At 38.2% G+C, this 19216-nt stretch overlaps 1 long non-coding RNA gene across 1 annotated transcript in view; it reads right to left on the bottom strand.

The window, feature by feature from the left end:
* LOC116652913 (uncharacterized) overlaps nucleotides 1-19216 on the bottom strand; it is a 38993-nt gene that overhangs the window by 3959 nt on the left and 15818 nt on the right. Inside the window, exons 2-3 of the long non-coding RNA XR_004306144.2 lie at nucleotides 12999-13089; nucleotides 10361-10489 (exon numbers count right to left, since the gene is read on the bottom strand). This is a non-coding gene — a long non-coding RNA (uncharacterized LOC116652913). The remainder of the gene's footprint in view (nucleotides 1-10360; nucleotides 10490-12998; nucleotides 13090-19216) is intronic.

Here is a 19216-nt window from a genome sequence, read left to right on the forward strand (position 1 = left end):
TGAGCTTTCAGATCTTTTACTTATTCTATATTACATAGAGAATATAGAGAATATATGATACTATGAAGTGTGTGTGAAAAATGTGGACAATTAATTCAGGTATTGGTCAGCAAGTACACAAATAATAAGCAGTTAACTAGCAGTCACTTAACATGGTGGAAACAGTGAAATGAAGCTTTTATTTCAATGTATAATCATAGAATCTTTAAAATTGGAAGAGACCATCAAATGTTGTCTAGTCCAAGTCCCCTACAATGAACAGGAATGTTTATAATAGAACACTGGGTACTTTGGCAGTATAAAAAAAAAAAAAAAAGAAAAAAATATTGTTGTCTACTGTGAATTTTGAACTCCACTTTGCCTCATATAGCTTTGCCATTTATCTTTGGATATAGAAGCTATAGCTTTAATGATAGAGAGCTATATCACATCACAATTAAAATATTTTATTTGCAGATAAAGATAACATTTTTCTTCTGTGGAGGTTATTCTAGTTATAAACGTGCAATGTTAAAATGCTCTCAGTGTTGTGTTTAGCATAGAAAAGGACTTGTGTTGCTTTACTTATAAAATTCAAATCCAGTGATGACAATTTTTGCTAAAGTACTGCTACACTTGCTGTCTGGGATCTTGCTTTTGAAACAAATGTCCTGATCTTCACTCAACATGCTTTCTTTCACTGAGTAGTCTCCAAGTACTGGCACTGTCTTATTTTTGAGTGAAACCCAGACAGGTGTGCTCTGGGAGAACACTTTCTGCATTCCAAACAAAAAAATGTGCGCAGTGAATGGGAACAGAATACAATTGGCCCAAAATAAACCACATCCAAAATATCTGTCTGTGTTGGCATCACACTGAGAAAGTTGTTTGCACCTGGAGAAATATCCAGAACTCTCTCTGACATGCTTTATTTGGTCAGTGAATGATACAGTGATTGGAATTAGCTAATATATTAAGTCATACACATAAATTATGATTATGTAAGAATAATAATTCTTCAATAATAATTCAAAAATATTTTGTGCACATCTTTGCCACATATGGTAGCTGAAAAATTTCGTGGTCTTCTGTAGTGCATGCAGCAAAACAGAAGGTAGCCTATTCCTTCTCACAGCATCCCTACTTCTTCAATAGCCTATAAGTTTTCCTATGGTTTTCACTATCTTCTGTCTGCGTGCTGGATGACTGAATTGTTACATTACTGTGCCTTATTTAAGCATCAAAGTTCTTGAATTTTCAGATAGTAAAAGTGAAGAGACCTGAACTACTGAGAAGCTTTCAGCCTAAAGTTTCAAGAAATTCAGATTGCAAGTTATTTTTAATTGGAACTGAGTAAGTTATAGCAATAATTTTTGAGGGAAGCTAAAAAGCAGTATTTTACTAAAACTGATAGTTTGACTTTTAAGATACAAAACAGAGCCCTTGCTAGATTTGGTTTGACCTTTGTGAAAATACTTCTAACCCCTGAAGGTGTGTTCCACTGGAAAGAACATTCCTCTTTTGGTACCTCCCCAAACTTTCTGTTTATTGGATATAAATGGAGGTTAGAGACAGTATGTGCCATATGTTAACTCATTCTCTTTGAATAACTATGGAATTCTGTCAAATGAGATTCAGAAGCTCTATGCCTTCACTCTGCTATAGTCAGTTGATAAAAGAAATAGGTAATTATACCTATCTGACTAATGAGAAATAATACCAATCTTGAAATCCAAATAAATAGTGGGTTTTTTGGGGTTTTTTTTGTGTGTTTTTTTGTTGTTTTTTTTTTAAGCTGCTATGGGTTATTTATCATTCTAAAGACACTATCTCTTTAACAATTAATGTAAAGGGAATAGTGATAGGTGACAATAGTATATATATAATCTGATACAAAGTTTGTCATCTTAGAATGAACACCTGTAAAGACTGAACTAGTGAATCATGGTTAGTGTGTAACCATTCAAAAGCAAACATATCAGAAGTAAATCTAGCAAAAACTATGAAAAGAGAAAGTTACAAGCTATGTTATCATTAAATTTATATGTCTGAGATATATGGTTCATTAATATTTAAATCTTGCATCTGATTATAACATTTTGTTTACTTGTCTATTTCTTCAAGTATTTATTAAACAGAGCAGTACGAATATAAAGACATGGTAACAATAAGTTACCATGCAATGGCAGACTCACACTTCCTCACAGCTTAGCGTCATATGTAATCTTACACCTTAATCTTAATCAATGAAGATTATCAATAAAGGCCCCAATGCTGACCCTTGAGGAACATCTCTAGTGACCAGTCACTTGGAAGGCTCTTAATAAAACCAGAAAAAAAACTTCTTAGGATATTTTAGTAGCATTCAGAGAGAAAGACTGGCAAAGGAAGACTGAAAGAAATTTCATTGCTCAGTATGAGCAAAACCTCAACACTGAAATGACAACAAAAATTAAATCTGAGCACAGTGCATAATCTTCCCAGATGGATATGCAAATGTCTAAGCAAACTGAGTCTTTGAAGTTGAGAACTACAAAGAGAGAGAAAAAAAGGATTGCAAACTGTATTGCTGCAGTTTTGAAGCTTCATAACTGATTTAACTGGATAATATATTTGGTTAAGATTTGGGTCATCCTTTAGTTTGAGGAAAGATTAGTAAAAGTTCCTTGAAGATTCTTTATGAGAAACATTGCCTTAAAAAAACCTAAAGTATAAAAACACAATGCCAGTAAATCATCTATGTGGATTCATTGTATTTATAGTTTTATATGTATTTTTCTTCCTCTTTCCTCTGTCAGACATGAATAAAAAGCATGTCATAAGCAGTCAATACAGTTATTTCTTTAATTTTTCTAGCTTTTCTCTCTCTCTCCTTTTTTATTTATTTTTTTTCCCCTCCAATTAGTGAAGATATTTAGTTGGATAAAAGTAGTTATTTCCCTGACTAAGATGCAGTTCTCATGCAGTGAGAGCAGAGCCTGGATTGATGGCAGTCAAATCCCTCTGCAACAATGATAGTTTCAAGGGAGTGCTTTGGCCCAAAGCACTGCAAATGGGACATGTAAGAGAAGTATGTTATTTCATGAATATAGGTAAGACCATGCCTTAATATAAATAACATCAATTCAAGTGGTTGATTTTCCTGAAAAATTAATAACAACCTTCAATTTTCCTTATGTATCTGACAGTGCTCTTGTCATCTTCTGATGAAGAAAATGCTGTTGTGAAAGTTCTTCAGTATATGACATAGTCATATATATACACATATATTACATCTATGTGTTACACTGCCATCTTTTTTCTCTAAAATATCTGTAGGATGATGCAAGTGCTCAGTCAGATACTTATTTCCTGTCTTAATATTTTACATAAAGACACACGGAAATAAGTGGAGATATATACCCACTGTCAACAGCACCTGTTAAAGAAAACACTTAACTCAAAGGGTGGTAAGGCAGGCATTACCGAGCTGGAAGGGAGTGTTGATCTGCCAGTGGGAAGAAAGGCACTACAGAGGGACCTGGATAGACTGAATTGATGGGCCAACATTAACCATACGAGGTTCAATAGGGCCAATTGTCAGGTCCTGCATTTTGGTCACAACAACCCCAGGCAACCCTACAGGCTTGGGGAGGAGGGGCTGGAAATCTGTCTGATGGAAAGAGACCTTGGTGTACAGATGAATAGTCAACTGAATATGAGCCAGCAGTGCTGCATCCAGGCTTGTATCAGGAATAGTGCGGTGAGCTGGACTAGGGAAGTAGTCTTACTCCTGTACTTGGCAGCGGAGAAGCCTCACCTCCAAGTACTGGGTTCAGTTTCAGGTGCCTCAGTACAGAAAGGACATCCTCTAGATGCACTCCAATATATGTGTCTCTCCTTTACTCAGGACTCCACATCTGGATACAGTACTCCAGATGAGGCCTCACCAGTACAGAGTAGAGGGGCAGGATCACTTCCCTCAACCTGCTGGTCACACTTCTTTCAATGCAGTCTGGGATGTGGTTGGCTTTCTGGACTGTGTGGGCACATTGCTAGTGCAGCTTCCCATCCACAAATACCATGACATCTTTCCTGGGAGGGACATACTCGATTTTTTCATCCCCCAGCTTGTTTTTGTTGTATTTGTAGTGGATGTTGCCTTGACCCAGGTGCAAGATCTTGCATTTGAATTTGTTGGACTTCATGAAGTTCACCTGGGCCCACTGGTAGAGCCTGTGTAGATCCCTCTGGATTACATCCTGCCCCTCTGATGTGTCAACTGAACCCCACATCTTGGCGTCATCAGCAAACTTGCTGAGGGTGCTCTCAATCCCACTGTCAGTGTCACTGATAGAAAATATTGAAGGTGATTAGTCACGGTACTGACCCCTGAGGGACACCACTAATCACCAGTCTCCACTCAGATACTAAGCCATTGACCAGCACTCTCTAGACTCGATACTTCAGCCAGTTCTTCATCCATTAGTCTACCCATCAAACTTACATCTTTCCAATTTGAGGAGTAGGATGTTATAGGGTACTATGTTTAAGGCATGGTAGTCTGAAATCCAGATAGATAACATCAGAGTATCTTCCTTCATCCACTGATGCAGACAAGCCATCATAAAGGAAGTGCCACTAGGTTGGTAAAGCAGGGTTTGCCCTTGGTGCAGCTGTACTGGTCCTCCTGTATCGCCTCTCTGTCTTCTAAGTTCCTTAACATAGCTTCCAGGAGGATCTGCTCCATTATCTTTCCTGGCACAGAGGTGAGACTAACAGGTTAGTAGTTCCTGGGATCATTGTTTTTACCCTTCTTAAAAATTAATATGTTGCTGACTTTCTCTTTTCCAGTCACCAGAAACTTCCCCTGATTGACATGACTTTCCAAGTATCATTGAAAGTGGCCTGGTGACTACATCAGCTAATTCACTCAGGACTTCAGAATGCATCTCATTAAGACCCATAGACTTGTGGATGCTCCCATTCATCAGATGGTTACAAACCTGATTTTTGCGTACAGTGGGAGGGACCCAAATTGCCTCCTACCAAACAAAGTGTTCAAGGGATGTGTGATGAGCAGTTATCAGACAAGACTGAGGCAGGGAAGCTGTTGAGTACCTCAGCCTTCTCTTGTCTGTCATTACTAGCTTGCTTGTGTCACTCACTCTGGGAGGCATGCCCTCCTGGACTTTAATTTTCTGGCTGATGTACCTGTAGAAGCCTTTCTTGTTCTTCTTGTTACCCTTTGTCAAGTTTAGTTCAAGATGGGCCTTGGTTTTCCTGACCCCATCCCTAGACAGTCTAGTAGCATCCTTGTACTCTTACCACCGTATCTTTTCCTGTTTCCACTACCTGAGTATTTTCTTCTTGATCTTCAGTTTAGTCTGCATGTTCCAGTTCAGCTGTGCTTGCCTCTTGTCTTTCCTTCCTGTCTTGCAGTAACTGGGGATGGGGATGCCCTGAGGAAAGCTTCCTTAAGATCTGCCAGCTTTGCTCTGTGCCCTTGCCCATGAGAACAGTTTCCCAGGGTATTCTGATGACTAACTCCCTGAAGAGCTGGAAGTTAGCTGTCCTAAAATTTAGCTTCTTAATTTTACTCTTTGCTTACCTCATATCCCTCAGAAGTGTGAACTCAACCATTGAATGGTCACCACAGCCCAGGTAGCCTCCAATCCTGATGTCACCAGTCAGTTCATTTGTACAGGCAAGCAAGAGGTCCAGTACTGCATTCCCCTTTGTGGAGCCATTTATTACTTGACTCAGAAAGTCACCCTCAGTGTATTCCAGGAACTTCCTGGATATCCTACAGCTTGCCATGCTACTTTTCCAGCAGATGTCTGGGTGGTTGAAGTCCCCCAACAGGATGAGCACTTGCAATCATGTCTACCTTCAGCTAGAGAAGGTGACAGGCTTTACTTGACTGGCTGGCCTGCAGTAGACAGAAGTCATAAAGCTCCCTTTGCTGCCTCGATCTCTTTCACCGCTCATGACTATTCTTTAATGACAGCTCTTCATATTTTATTCCTTTCCTGATATAGATAGCAACACCCCCTCCTCTCCCTCCTTGCTTTCTTAACACCTTGTAGCCATTGATAGTTACACACCAGTGATGAGAATCCTCCCACCAGATTTTGGAGACATCATAGTCTTCTAGTAGCACAGTAGATTCCAGCTATATCCATAGATTCCCTATGCAGTGTTATGACAGTTGAGGAATTTTATTGCTGCATACAGAACTGAAAATATATTGTCTATTGTAAGCCCTAAAATCACTGTATCAACATTTGAGGAAAAAATATATCAACTTTGTAGTAGATGAAAGGAAGATTCATATAATTGGAGATATCTGAAGAAAATGCTACCTTTCTTCATTAGATTCAAGGAAGTTCTGGAGGATATTCGGTGACAGGATTAAGTTACCACCACTGAGCTAACAGTGACTTCACTATGAGGAATCATTCCTTAAAGCTTCTGGATTCAGTTTGAGCAAGTGCCTACTGTAGAGCAATGCTGCCCACATAAGAAGCAGAAATACTAGAAAACAATTTGTTGGAGAAAGCTTTTTTTTTTTTTTGCCTGTGTGAGCCAAGACTTTTTGCTTCCCTCCCTGTCCAGTTTCCATGAGGAGATGTTACCAAAGGTCTTTTAGACCTGTCAAGAATGTGAAGCTGAAGCCTTAGAAATCTGGAAGAAAGTGTGCCTTTTTTTAAAAAAAAAAAAAAATAAATAAAATCAACAATGGTGCTTAGTAACAAATGTTGCAAGTAATGAATTCATTCTATTTATCTATTCAGATGGAGACCAACTACCTTTCTGAAAGATGCGCTTTCATTAGCACAAAGCTCCAGGGCCTGACGCAGTGAAAACAGAATGAAGTGTAATGTCTAAGATTGATTCAATAGGCTGCATGAACTATAGAAAAATATCAACCCTAAACAACTAACTCAAGCATTCAGTAAAAGGTTTTTAACTGGAAGAGCTAGTGTTTCATAATTTAATAGAAGTATTTTAAATTTTAATTTATTTATGTTAGTAAGATGCATGGACTTCTTAATGTGGAAACTACTCCAGAAATAGAAGACATAATTGACAGCAGATGGTGACTGAGAACACTTACAGCCTGTCCAGGAGCACATCTCTCTCGGTAGAAGGAAATTGCTGTGTAAGCACAGTTTGGGTGATGAACAAATAATACTAAATTAACATCTTCATAAAAGATTTAGATGTAGGACTTACATGATTCTATAAGGAAGATTTTCTTGCTCATACTCTCAACAAGACTCAAAACTTCATAGAAACTGCTCAGTAAGGTCTATTTCACCTTCTCAATCAATTGAAAGTAATGCCTATTTTATTCCGTTGGCCCATTATGTCAGAGGTAGCTATTGAGAGTATGGAAGTAGATGTTGAATCTTCCAAACTAAATTTTGACTAAGTTGTCTTGCCATGCAGTGTGACAGTAGAGAGACAGTCTGATCACATGGCATCTGAAGCGGAAATGCTTGTGAAGCAGAAGTGTGACATTTAATTCACATCAGTAATGGTGGTGGCAAGTTGAAAAATTGTAATTCGTAGCTACAAATTTGCTCTATTAATTGGTATTACTGTACTCTTTGAATCTGTTTTTGTTCCCAATTAAACAAATAGGAACAATATTCTGATAGATTTTGTTGCCATGCAACAGATGGAAACAGAAGGGCAATCTGACAAAATAGTGTCTGACATCAAAGTTCTCATTACTGAATCATAGAACTACTCAGGTTGGTAAAGCCTTCAAAGATCATCAAGTCCAACCACAACGTAACCATAGTACCCTAACTCTAATAACCCACTAAATCACATCTCTGAGCACCATATCTAAACCACTTTTAAATACATTCAGGGATGTTAACTCAACCGTCTCCCTGGGGAGCCTATTCCAGTGCCTAACAACCCTTCCTGTAAAGAAGTTTATCCTGATACCCAACCTAAATTTACCCTGGTGCAACTTTAGGCCATTTCCCCTCATCCTGTCATCAGTGAGAAGAGACTAATGCCACTCTCACTGTAAGTACCTTTCAGATATGCTAAGAGAGCAATAAGGTCTCCCTTCAGCCTCCTTTTCCCCAGACTAAACAGCTTATTCAGAAAAGGTGTTGAGTTCCTCCATGCAGAAAAAATTGTACTCATTGATATCCATGGATGCTTGCTGAATGTTTATGGAAACCAACAAGTAGATTTGAGGCAATGGGTGTTGCATTTCAACAGTGGTGACAGAGACAGTTCATCATTTTTGCTAGTGAGGATTCCTACAGGTGCAGCACAGGTTCTTGTTCACTGCTTATGAAAATGCATAGCTAATGTTAGTGACTATGGTAGAAAACAGTATTATGTTGCTCAGAATTTTCTCCGTTTGTATTATTGTGCTCATTGTGTCTGCTGTAGCTTCTGAGGAAATAAATGAGGCATTACTTCTAGAGCAACCTAGACTGTGTAGGATAGAAGGGATGTGAGGTCTGTAGAGAAATGGTAGGTGATGATAATGGTTTCTACTGAACAGGAGCACCCTTATGAAAGAATTCTTCAAGATTTAGTTTAGAAAGTGATAGAGAAGGCAGCTCACCCTTTCTTAAGGCTATTGACATCTCAAGAAGAGCATGATCTCTGAAAAGTCTTTCTCCACAGCCACTAACCCTTTAGTAAGGATAGGGAGGGGTAGGCTTGGGGTTCACTCCTTCCAGTACCTTCAGTGCAATGTTTTCACCTGAGCTCCATGGGTAAGCCCTGTCTTCTCACACAAGGCTCAAACATTGGTTCAGGCTGTGACCTAGCAATATCCCATTTTTTCCCCTTTCATTGTACCCATTCAAAGGCAAATTCTTGTGAAAAAGTAACAAACTAGACACCTCCCATTTTGTACTTGTTATAAATTTCCCTTTGCTCATACACCAAAAAGCTGAATACAACTCAAGATGGCCAGGTACATGCTTGAAGAAAATATTTTTTAGTAAGGCTTCACCTGAGTACTTTTAAAGATACCTTCTAGAAAATAAGTTAGAAGCATGGCTACTGGTAGTATTGCTCAGTATAAGATCTTGATTTTCATGGTAACTTCTGTTCTTAGAAAACCTATTGTATAGTTGGAATAATACAAGTACAGTTATGTATAGTTGGAACAATACAAGTACAGTTGTAAATAGACAGCCAAAGAGTATCTAAAGAAAGGACTCACCCACTCTGATACCTTCAGTCAAGATGGAAAATGTGGAGGCTCACCACCAGAACTCCACAAAGAAGCAGTCTCCAGAAAGAGATGCTAGAGGGCTTATCTTTAGAAAGAGATGAAAGAGGGCTTATCAAAGATGGCTACTCCACTAAGGGTGGTAAAAAAGGTAGAAAATATGTTTGAGCCAGAAATATTGCTCCTGCTTTGTTACGTTGATACACTCCTTGCAACCTGCTTTCCAGTATGGCAAGTGGTCTTTGCAGTTAGATAAACTGTCTTCTATACAGAACAGTTTGTTTTAAGCTGCTTGTTCTAGAAGAACCTTTGTTTTGGTCATTTCAATGGGTTTTTTTTTTGTTTGCTTGTTAAAGGAGAAGTCTCTGACAGAGGAACATACTGCATGTCATTCCTTGTATGAGAAACTGTTAATCACAGCCTGAACCTCTGATTAAACCATCTGAGGCAAATTTTGGGTCAGCTGCGGGAGCACAGGTGAAGGTAATTCAGCTGATTTAAGGGCTGATCACCACTAAGGCTGCATCTCTTTATGGAGATTGTTCCTTTGTGGAGTTCTGGTGACAAGCCTCAACGTTTTCCATCTTGACTAAAGGCCTTAGAGTTGGTGAGTTTTTCCTATAGATAACCACAGTTTATCTATTTACAACTGTTCTTGTACTATTCCAACTATACATTACTATTCTAGTATTATTCTAGCTATACAGTCCTATTTCTGGATGTATCTGCAGAATGCTTCTTAGCAATATTTCACATTCTGTAAATATGATACATTTTTGATTCCTGAGTTCTTGGTGCCTAGGAGGGCAAAGATGCTCCAAAGGCATAGCAAGAAGTCTGGGAGCTATAAGTTGTCATTCTATAACTACATGCAGTTTGCAAGTTGGGAGTCTGATTTTACTCACTTAAGTGAATGGAAGAAATTGGAGCAACAGTTTTTTTTGCTTTAAACTGTAAGTGAGCTATATTTAACAAACTTGGAAAAGTGATTTTGCTTGAGGGTTAAAGAAAAAAGTAAATAAATGCATGGTAGTTTTTTGTTTTGGGGTGTTTCTTTGTTTGGTAGGTTTTGTTTTGTTTTTTTCTTTTAGATCTTTTTTTATCAAGTAGTTCATGGACAGAGATGCCTGGCAGGCTGGGAATGCTTGACTAATATATTTAAAGATTGAAAGTTCTTACTGTTTCTCCACTTGAAAACATGTTGCAGCCCTTTCTTTCTCCTTGTCTCTTAGTAATGCTTCCACTTCCTTCTCCTGTGTCACAGGGTTATCCCTAGATGTAAGTCCAAGATGATGAGGGGCACAAGTCCTGGGAAAAGAAAAAGAGAGACAAAGGAGTGAAGGAAAAAAAAAAAAAAAAAAAAAGGAAAAAATAGGAGTCAAACAATGGCAGTGCAAGGGCAGCACTGCTTTTCTTTGCAGCAAGCTGAGATGGCCAGAAGCAGAGAGAGGCTGAGGTCTGGTCTGGAGTCCCACCCTGCTTTCTTTTTGTGCCAAGTGCTCCAGGGATGCTGCTCCTCCCCTCTGGTAACCCAAAATGCCCAAATATGGCGATAACACAGAACCAGAACATGAACTTTTTTATTGTCACTGTTCTGCATGATATTCTGATGTGCAATACTGGCAACAGAAATCACAAAACCACAACAACTTGTTTTGTTTTACATGATTGTTTTATTGCCCTTTCCCAAGTTTCTGCACAAATTAAGCAGTGCAGTAGAGCAGAGGGCACCTTAATAGTCCAATGTTGTGTTTGATTTTTAACTAGCATTATTACAGAGAACTCTATAACATTTTCCATTCTATTTGAGTTCTATCTGAAAAAGATTCTGTTTAATATTATTGTAAGATATTTCGAGGACAGCTTTCAGACACCTGCTGGTATTTTATAGCAAATGATACAGAGGAGGAAGTAAGAGTAGGTCATTATCACCAGCTTACAGTCATGTCAGTGACTTTCCATTATATCATTATGAACTTAAATTCATTTTTTAGTCTTGAGTCAATGTATTTGATAGCTAAAGAAAATCGGGATCTATTTTGTATTAATGCACCTCCAAACTCCGTATCTATTTTTAATGCTACTATCTGAAGATCTGTTAGATTGTATTATCACAAATTTGGCATAAATATATTGGGATATTGGCATACCTTTATGCCTTGCTTAGCGCAGCTGCTGAGACCATTATACAAACTGAAGAAAAAGGAGAAACTATGGGACTGGGGGAGAACAGAATAGGACGCTTTCCAACAAGCAAACCAGGCAGTTAAATAAACCCAGGCACTGCGTATATCTGACCTTACACTGTCAGCTGAATTTCACATTCATGTCACTTAGGATGGCTTTGGCTGGGGCCTGTGGCAGTGTTAGAGTAGTGTTTGGAAAAACAGTTATTGGCTGCCTACTCTGTGTTACTGGCAGTAGAACCAAGAACTCAAACAGCTGTAGACATAGTTAAGACCACTTTGCTAATTTTGGGGATGGTTGAAAGATCTGGTCCACCTTCCTAAGACGGGGTGGCCCAAGCACAAATGATGGCCCAGTAGGCAGCAGCTGAGGCATGAGGGCTGCCCATATAACCATCTGATATTCCCCAGGCATGTTGAGATTGTGATTCTTGCTCTAAGATGAGATTGAGACCGTTGCCCAGAATGACAGCCCATCTTGCCAGAGGACACAATCTGGTTGGTTGATTACACTGGGCCCCTCCCTCAGTCTGTGAGGGCAAGTCCCTGACCTGCATCGACACATCAAGTGGGCTAATGCAGGCCTATCCAGTGCTGGGAGCAAACAATGCATATACTATCAAGGCTCTAACCAAGTTGATGGCTGCCTACAGGACACCTTGCATCATCAAGAGTGATCAAGGAACTTGTTTTACTGGTGCTAAGCTACAATGCTGGGCAATAGAAAACAACATTAAATGAAGATTCCATCTGCCATATAATCCAAAGGGGGTGGGGGCGGCCTTATTGAATGCTATAACAGCATTCATAAGACTGCCCTGAAGACAGACTTTCTGTCCCTGCAGGGGTGGACAAAGATACTCTGAAAGTCTATGTGACCTGAATGAAAGGACTAGAGACAATGGACCCAGTGCCTTGAAAGTGCTACAAATGACATGGGCCTCCCCACTTAGAATCCAAATTACAAGCACTGATACTCAGGTAAGGCCCCAAATTGGCAATGAAAATAATCTTCTGCTCCCTGCCCCTGAGAATTTAGATCTGGGAGCCCATAGAATAAAAGGGCCTTGTGGAAGGTGCAGGTAGGACCAAACTATTGTGGCCTACTTGCACCTTGGAGGAGGTTATTGGAGGATGTAATTGGTGCATGGCCTAGTGACGCTGGGGGCAACACTCCAGTCTGCATTACTAAGGGGACCCTCATCATGTCCCAGTGGCAGATCAGAACTTCCCCTTTGGTGCCTGGTACAATTATACAGCCACAGGTATCTGTCCAATGGGTGTGGTACAGATGGCCAGGGCATGCTCTTACTGTTTTAGTAGCAGAATTGCTGCTACTTTAGCTAAGTAAAAACATAATGATTAGTCCTGTTGAAAAGATGCTGAGCATGTAATTACATTGTATATGCAAGACTTTCTTCCCTAATATGTACATACCTTGCTGGGTTGTAAGTTCTTTAGCGCAGAGTTAGCAATTTGGGGCAGTTCTTAAACATAGCTGTGTTTATTCTCTCATAATACTAGACTGTAGAATCAATAAGTATATAGATGTTGTATAGAATATAGGATAAAAAGTTAAAATGGTACAATTATCAGATTGGAAAAGATAATCAGAGATAAAAAGTGCTTACCAGTGTTGTACGTTCACAAGAAACCAGTTCCAGGAGATACTTCAGGATACTGGGCTGTGGCTTCAGAATAAGGGTTCTGATAATGACAGATCTGACAGGGATATATAACATATATAAAATATAACAAAACTGCTATAAGTAGTATAGTTGCTCAGTAGCTGCTAGTCCTAACTGAACTTTTGTTCATAATTACTTACATTCAAAGTTGGTTTTTCTTAACTCCAGCTGCATAGTTTGAGTCATTCACTTCGGCCACAACATTAGGCAAAACTACAGGCCTGGGTATACCAGCTGGAAGTCTCAATGGAAGAAATGGACATGGTAGTGTTGATCAATACTTGGCTAAACATGAACCACCAGTATACCCAGATGGCGAAGAGGGCTAATGCCATCCTGGCTTTTATCAGAAGTAATATTACCAGCAGGAGCAGAGGGATGGTTGTCCCCCTGTACTCAGCACTGTTGAGGCCACACTTCAAGTATTGTGTTCAGTTTTGGGCCCCTCACTACAAGGCAGACATAAAGGCCCCGGAGCATGGTGGGGGAGGTGCTGGTATGACCTCTGAGGAAAGAATAGCTAAAGCATGCTAATTTCTTAAATAGTTAGACAATGATAATGTGGGGAAGAGGTTGTGTTTCCAGAGGTGCTGGACCACAATGGGTTCCAGCCAAAGTCATAAAGCTCTGCTTGCCTGTACCATCAACATCTCCTGCTGCTTTTTCAGATTTGTGACAACCCACTAGTGATCCTCTTAACTGAAGCCTATGGAAGCAGCCAGACAGTGGATAGATACTACAGCTAAAATCTCAGTGTTAAGAACTGTGACAACTACCTGGGAAAATTTTTCATTTGTTGGGCGAAAGCTATATGTTGAAAACTCATGGGTTTAGTTCAATAGGTGATACCAAGGTTTGGGACCATGGGTCTGAAAGATCATGCAGATTATTGTGGGTTTTTTTTGTTTTTTGCATGTTTGTTGGTATATACTCTTTATATTAATACCAAATACTTGTTCAAATTAATAGGGAAGGGGTAGTTGTGGGACAAATAAAGTCATTATCTTGTAAATGAGTAAACAAGCTTGGTAGTTACTTGTGTCAAACTTAAAAATGTACTGTGACCCTGGTTGTGTGGGTATAAAAGGTTGTAAGCATGTACAATAAAGGTTTTCATTTTGCACCAGCAACAGAGTCCATGACTTTCCTGCTACATTTGTTTTCACAGCAGGTATTCTGAACTGAAATGCAAAATCTCAGCGTTCTGAAATTTATAGTACACAGATAACACTACATTTGTGGTGTTGTTTTGTTTTTTTTTTTGTCTGACTACCTGAGTAGTAAGCAAATATTATTTCCATTTTTCTTCATAACATATTGTACTACCAGCTGGAAAACAGAATGATGCAAAGGAGTAAATACTTTGACTTTAACAAACCTGTGCTATTTAATGTCTATGTAATATAGTATAACTTAAGTAACAATTGTGATATACATTACAAGAAAATATTTCTTCCATCTTTAATTTCTATGACAAATTGCAGGTTATGCTATAAAACATGACGAAAGCTTTTTCTGTCTTACAAATGAAATCAGATAAATATTTGGAATATTTGACCCAGATCACAATTTTAACACATCTAGGAACCTAGAAAAGGAAAAACCTATAGGAAAAACGTTCTTGATGCTCTTTCTCTGATGACTTCTTCAAGACTATTCAGTAAGCACTGTTACAATCAGTTTATAAGAGAATTCTTAAATAGAATGGTTACTGCAAGGAAGAGAGAGGAGAAAAATGTGAATGTTATCACAGGTTTTTCTGCTTGTACCAATAAAGCAAGGTAAGGAGTTTGGTGGAAGCAAGTAGAAAGTATAGTTACTGTGCAGGTTTCCATGTATGGTTGTTTTCTTTTCACTCTCTACTAGAAATAGATGACTGAATTTGGACAAAAATTAAAAATAAGTCTGTGCTCTTAGACATATGGTAGTAGCATAATCTTAAAGCACATGAAAACACGTTTTCAGATTGGTACAGAGACAGTCATTGCTATTAGTATGTAAAAGTTTTGTGTTGAGAGGTGTAAAGTTGTACTTCAGTCTACATTAACAATGTGTTTTCCCTGAACTTTATCCTCTCCTGTAAAAGGCTGAGATTGTTAGGGAGTTTGGATAAGTTTGGCCTTGTTTTCCTGAAACTGTGATAGTGTTTTCAGTGTTTCAATCCCTTTCAGAATATCCTCCTGGAAATGTAACATTTTAACTTTGATCATGAATTCTTAGGAAGAGCATGACATGCTTCTTCATTCTTCTTGAAATGATTGAAATAGGAACCTTCTCTGGGAACAGGAGCCTCTTCAAAGAGGTCTTGATAAAGGATTGTGAAGAATGAGGGAAGAGGCAAAAAATTCATGTTTCATAAAAAGCTCATAATTATTTGAGGGAAGACTTTATATGATATATTATAAAAACCAGAAATTTCTGTAGTGTATAATCACAAAGAAAATGCTGTTATCTCTTTGAGCAGGGTGATCTTTTTTTAAACCCTAAGGATGACCTAAATTGTGATACATCTGTAATTTCAGAGGAGGCAAAATATTTATCTCTAATGAGTGTGAATTATGGGTAGCTTGTTCCTCAGACTTTCATGCATGTTTGTTGAGCAGCTTTACATTCTCTTGAGGAAGTACTTCAGTACTTCTATTAATCTTAAAATTACTATAGCTCATGAGCACATAATCAAGGAAAAAACACAATGTTTTGTCAAACCAATGTAAAGAAAAAATATACTAATAATGATGTTTATTTTAATGAGTTTAAAAACAGGCCAAATGAGTTCTATAGAAGTGACTATTCCTGAATGTGAAGTGTCAAATAGAGTAACTGTAGTGATCAGACATCATAAATTTTTATAGACCAATGATCAATTTTGTCCCTGTACAGGTCTTCAAATACCATTTTCAAATCTGCTACTGTGATTGATAAGATGGACTCTCTAGTATTAATAACAGTAGTAATTAGATACTATTGAATACCTAAAAGATCACATTTCATTCACATGCAAGAATTCATGTATACTTTAAACTAAAAGAGGGTAGGCTTAGATGAGATATTAGGAATAAATTCTTTACTAAGAGGCTGGTGAGGCACAGGAACAAGCTGCCCAGAGAACTTTTAGATGCCTCATCCCTGAAAGTGTTCAAGGATAGATTGGATGAGTCTATAGGCAATCTAATTCACTGGAAAGTATCCCTGTCCATGGCAGATGACTGAAAGTTTAAGGTCCTTTCCCACTCAGGATATTCTGTGATTCAATAATATTGTGATTAAAGTTTTATTTGATTGCTAATAGTTTTAGGGTGAGCCTTTAGTCACTGAACAGGGTGAAGTTAACAGAATGACCTGGCATTTGTCATGGTTTGATATGAGAAGGTGTTGATGATGTTGTTTCACACAAACATAGACTTCAGGAATAGGGTTTGGGGCTCTGTTTTCTTTGCTTTTAGGGCTATCTTACTGATCATTTTATTACAGAGGGTCCTATGACATTCATCTTTACACTGCTGTAGCCCTACCAGTGGTTTTCATTATCAGATTTGCTCAGGAAAAAAAAAAAGGTGTTGGGTTATGATCTGTTACTGAACAAGTGTAGAATTCTCCAAAAAGAAAGCTTTTGAGGACTAGTTCTGCCACTGACTTTGTTCATCAAGTCCTTGTGGAACAAACACAAATTTTGATATATATATAAATATAAAATATATGTGAATATTTAGCTTTTCAGGTCTGTCCCATCATTATATGTCAAGCTATCAAGAAGAGTCGTGGCATCCTTTTTCAGGTGACAGAAGCTCAGTGTAGGTTTGTGCAGGGATCACATCTCTGGCTCTCACAAGTCTCCTGTTTTCTGGCTTGAATTATCTAAATCCTCTGTAAAAACTGATAAGAATACAGGGCTCTAATTTACATGGGATCTGTGTAAACTCTCACTGGCCACCACCAGAAATAACTGGAATTCAATGTTTACACTCTCTTTTTCTGCTAAACAGTCTGTGTTGAATGGCATAGAGTACAAGACAGATTGGATCATGATCCTGAAATTTAGAGAATGTTCTTTTTGTAATCCAATGAAGTCAGCAAAGACAGCTTTCTGCCAATTTTCTGTTATTTCAGGTTTAAAGTTGACAAATCTGGGAGAAGTATCCAGCATCTCCCTGACACTGTCAGGGGCATCCACTGTCCTCTGATTCTCTTCACACTCTATGGCTTTCAAGCAAATGGTTCCTAGGTACATTTAAATGCAAGCAACAGTGCTCTGTAGAATACGTTAATATACAGTCTGTAAAATGCAGTGGATAATTGAGGGTTAAGCTAAAGTGTCAACATGGTCCTCAATGGTTCCTTCAGGATCATTCCTAATGACAATCATCCCTACACCAGTGTCTTCTGTAACTTCCAGATTCTGTAAAAGGTCTTTGCATGCAATGTACACTGTTTTCCAAGCTGCAGGTACTTAAAATAAAACACATTTTAATGATACAACTATTCTATTAACATTGTCTTGGGAAAAATAATAATTAAATAAAAAAAAGGAAAAAGTAGTTGATGCTGTGCTATGTAAATTTTCCCTGCTAAAATTCTCTTCCTTTCTCCTTTCCATATTCTTTTCTGAGTATTTTCTAAGTGAGTATGTATTGCTAGTATCTGCTTGGCTTGTGCTGTCACAGTAGATTAGTAGTGTCAATGAACTTGTCTGGTTGTTTTTTTCCTTCTGCTGAAGCATATACTGAATATAAAGCCAGAAGATCTACATTCTAAGTAATTGAATGGGACACTCAGGAATTGAACTTTGCTTGATAATCTTGGGCTTTGCCTGCTGTAACTTCAATCTGGGAAAAAAGTGCTACAGTTTGTCCAAACATTGTCAGTCAGACAAAGAATCTGGAAAGTAGGAATCCAGCTGAAGTACAGTAGAAATTCTTTCTTTAATTGCAGGGGAATTTATGCAGAGGTAACCTTTGCCAGTAAGTGATCCTTCTGAGTAAATTTTCAGCTAGACAGTTACCACAGAAGCTGTCTGAGTTTTTGTTCCAGACAATATCCCTAATTTGTGTGGTTTATGCATTTTTTGTTTTTAGTATTAAAGCATCACTTACAAACAGCCCATCCCTTAATAGCAAACTTTAGGGCTAAACTTCCTCAGATCTTCCCTTTTACCACTTCTCTCTTTCCCAAAGAGCAGGAAAAGATATCTCTTTGTGTTTTTGCAGTTTATCCTAACTCTGTTTTCATTCTGAATTGTCCTTGGCTTCCATTCCGTTGTTGTTGTTGTCTTTTTAGGGTAGGGGGGCTAGCCTTCTTCCATCACTTGTATCTTAACCTGTAAGTGAAGTTCTTCCCTTACTTTCTCTTTCGCCATTTGTTTACCCATCACTCTGAGCTTACCCTTTGGCTCTTACCAAAGGAGAATGTTCTTCACACTGTGAAACTTGCAATTCAGGAATACTTATCCACATTTTATATGTGCTAGGTTGTTATCTTAAATATCTTCCTTCTGATGAAAAGATTATATGAAATTAGATTAAAACCTTTCCTAGTAGTTTTCTTTATTGTCAAAGCCAGTATATTTTTAAATGAAAAAATATCTCTCTTGCCCTAGTAATCAGCCCACTAGGCTCACTCCAATCATGTTCAGTGTGAACAGTGTTTCTGTAGGTTGTATATGATGTGACAAAGCTGAGCACTTGAGGAAAAAAATTCTCTGCTTGCTGACAAATCTTGTCCCTATGTGCTTTAAGTTAAAATGAGTTAGTGTTATTTCCACTGTGGTACATCTAAGCATAATAGACACTTGGAAAAAAATATTTTCTGTGTACCCACACTTATTTTTGCTGTCTGAGAATAATGTGCCAAATGTATTTTCAATAGAAGCATGTCTTTTGTAATAGCTACCTTTTTAGCCTAGGTTAATCTCACCACTATGCCAGCAAAGACAAGTTTAGCAGCCTTGATTATACAAGTCATCACATGGTACTTAGCAAGAAATTCAAAGTTGTAATGCTCCTGAACAAATCAAATACAAACATGAAACTACCTCTCACACTAAAGAAAAATAGCACTTCAGCACATTTTTCTGTATCTGTGCTACAAAGAATAAAGCCTAAGGGCAAATAAACTTTAAAGTGTCTTAGACTCTTCAGAATGTAATGACTTGTGGTAATCACTGT

Source organism: Coturnix japonica, chromosome 2, assembly GCF_054131305.1.
Source record: "Coturnix japonica strain WE chromosome 2, WE-NBRP24, whole genome shotgun sequence".
Lineage (NCBI taxonomy): Eukaryota > Metazoa > Chordata > Aves > Galliformes > Phasianidae > Coturnix > Coturnix japonica.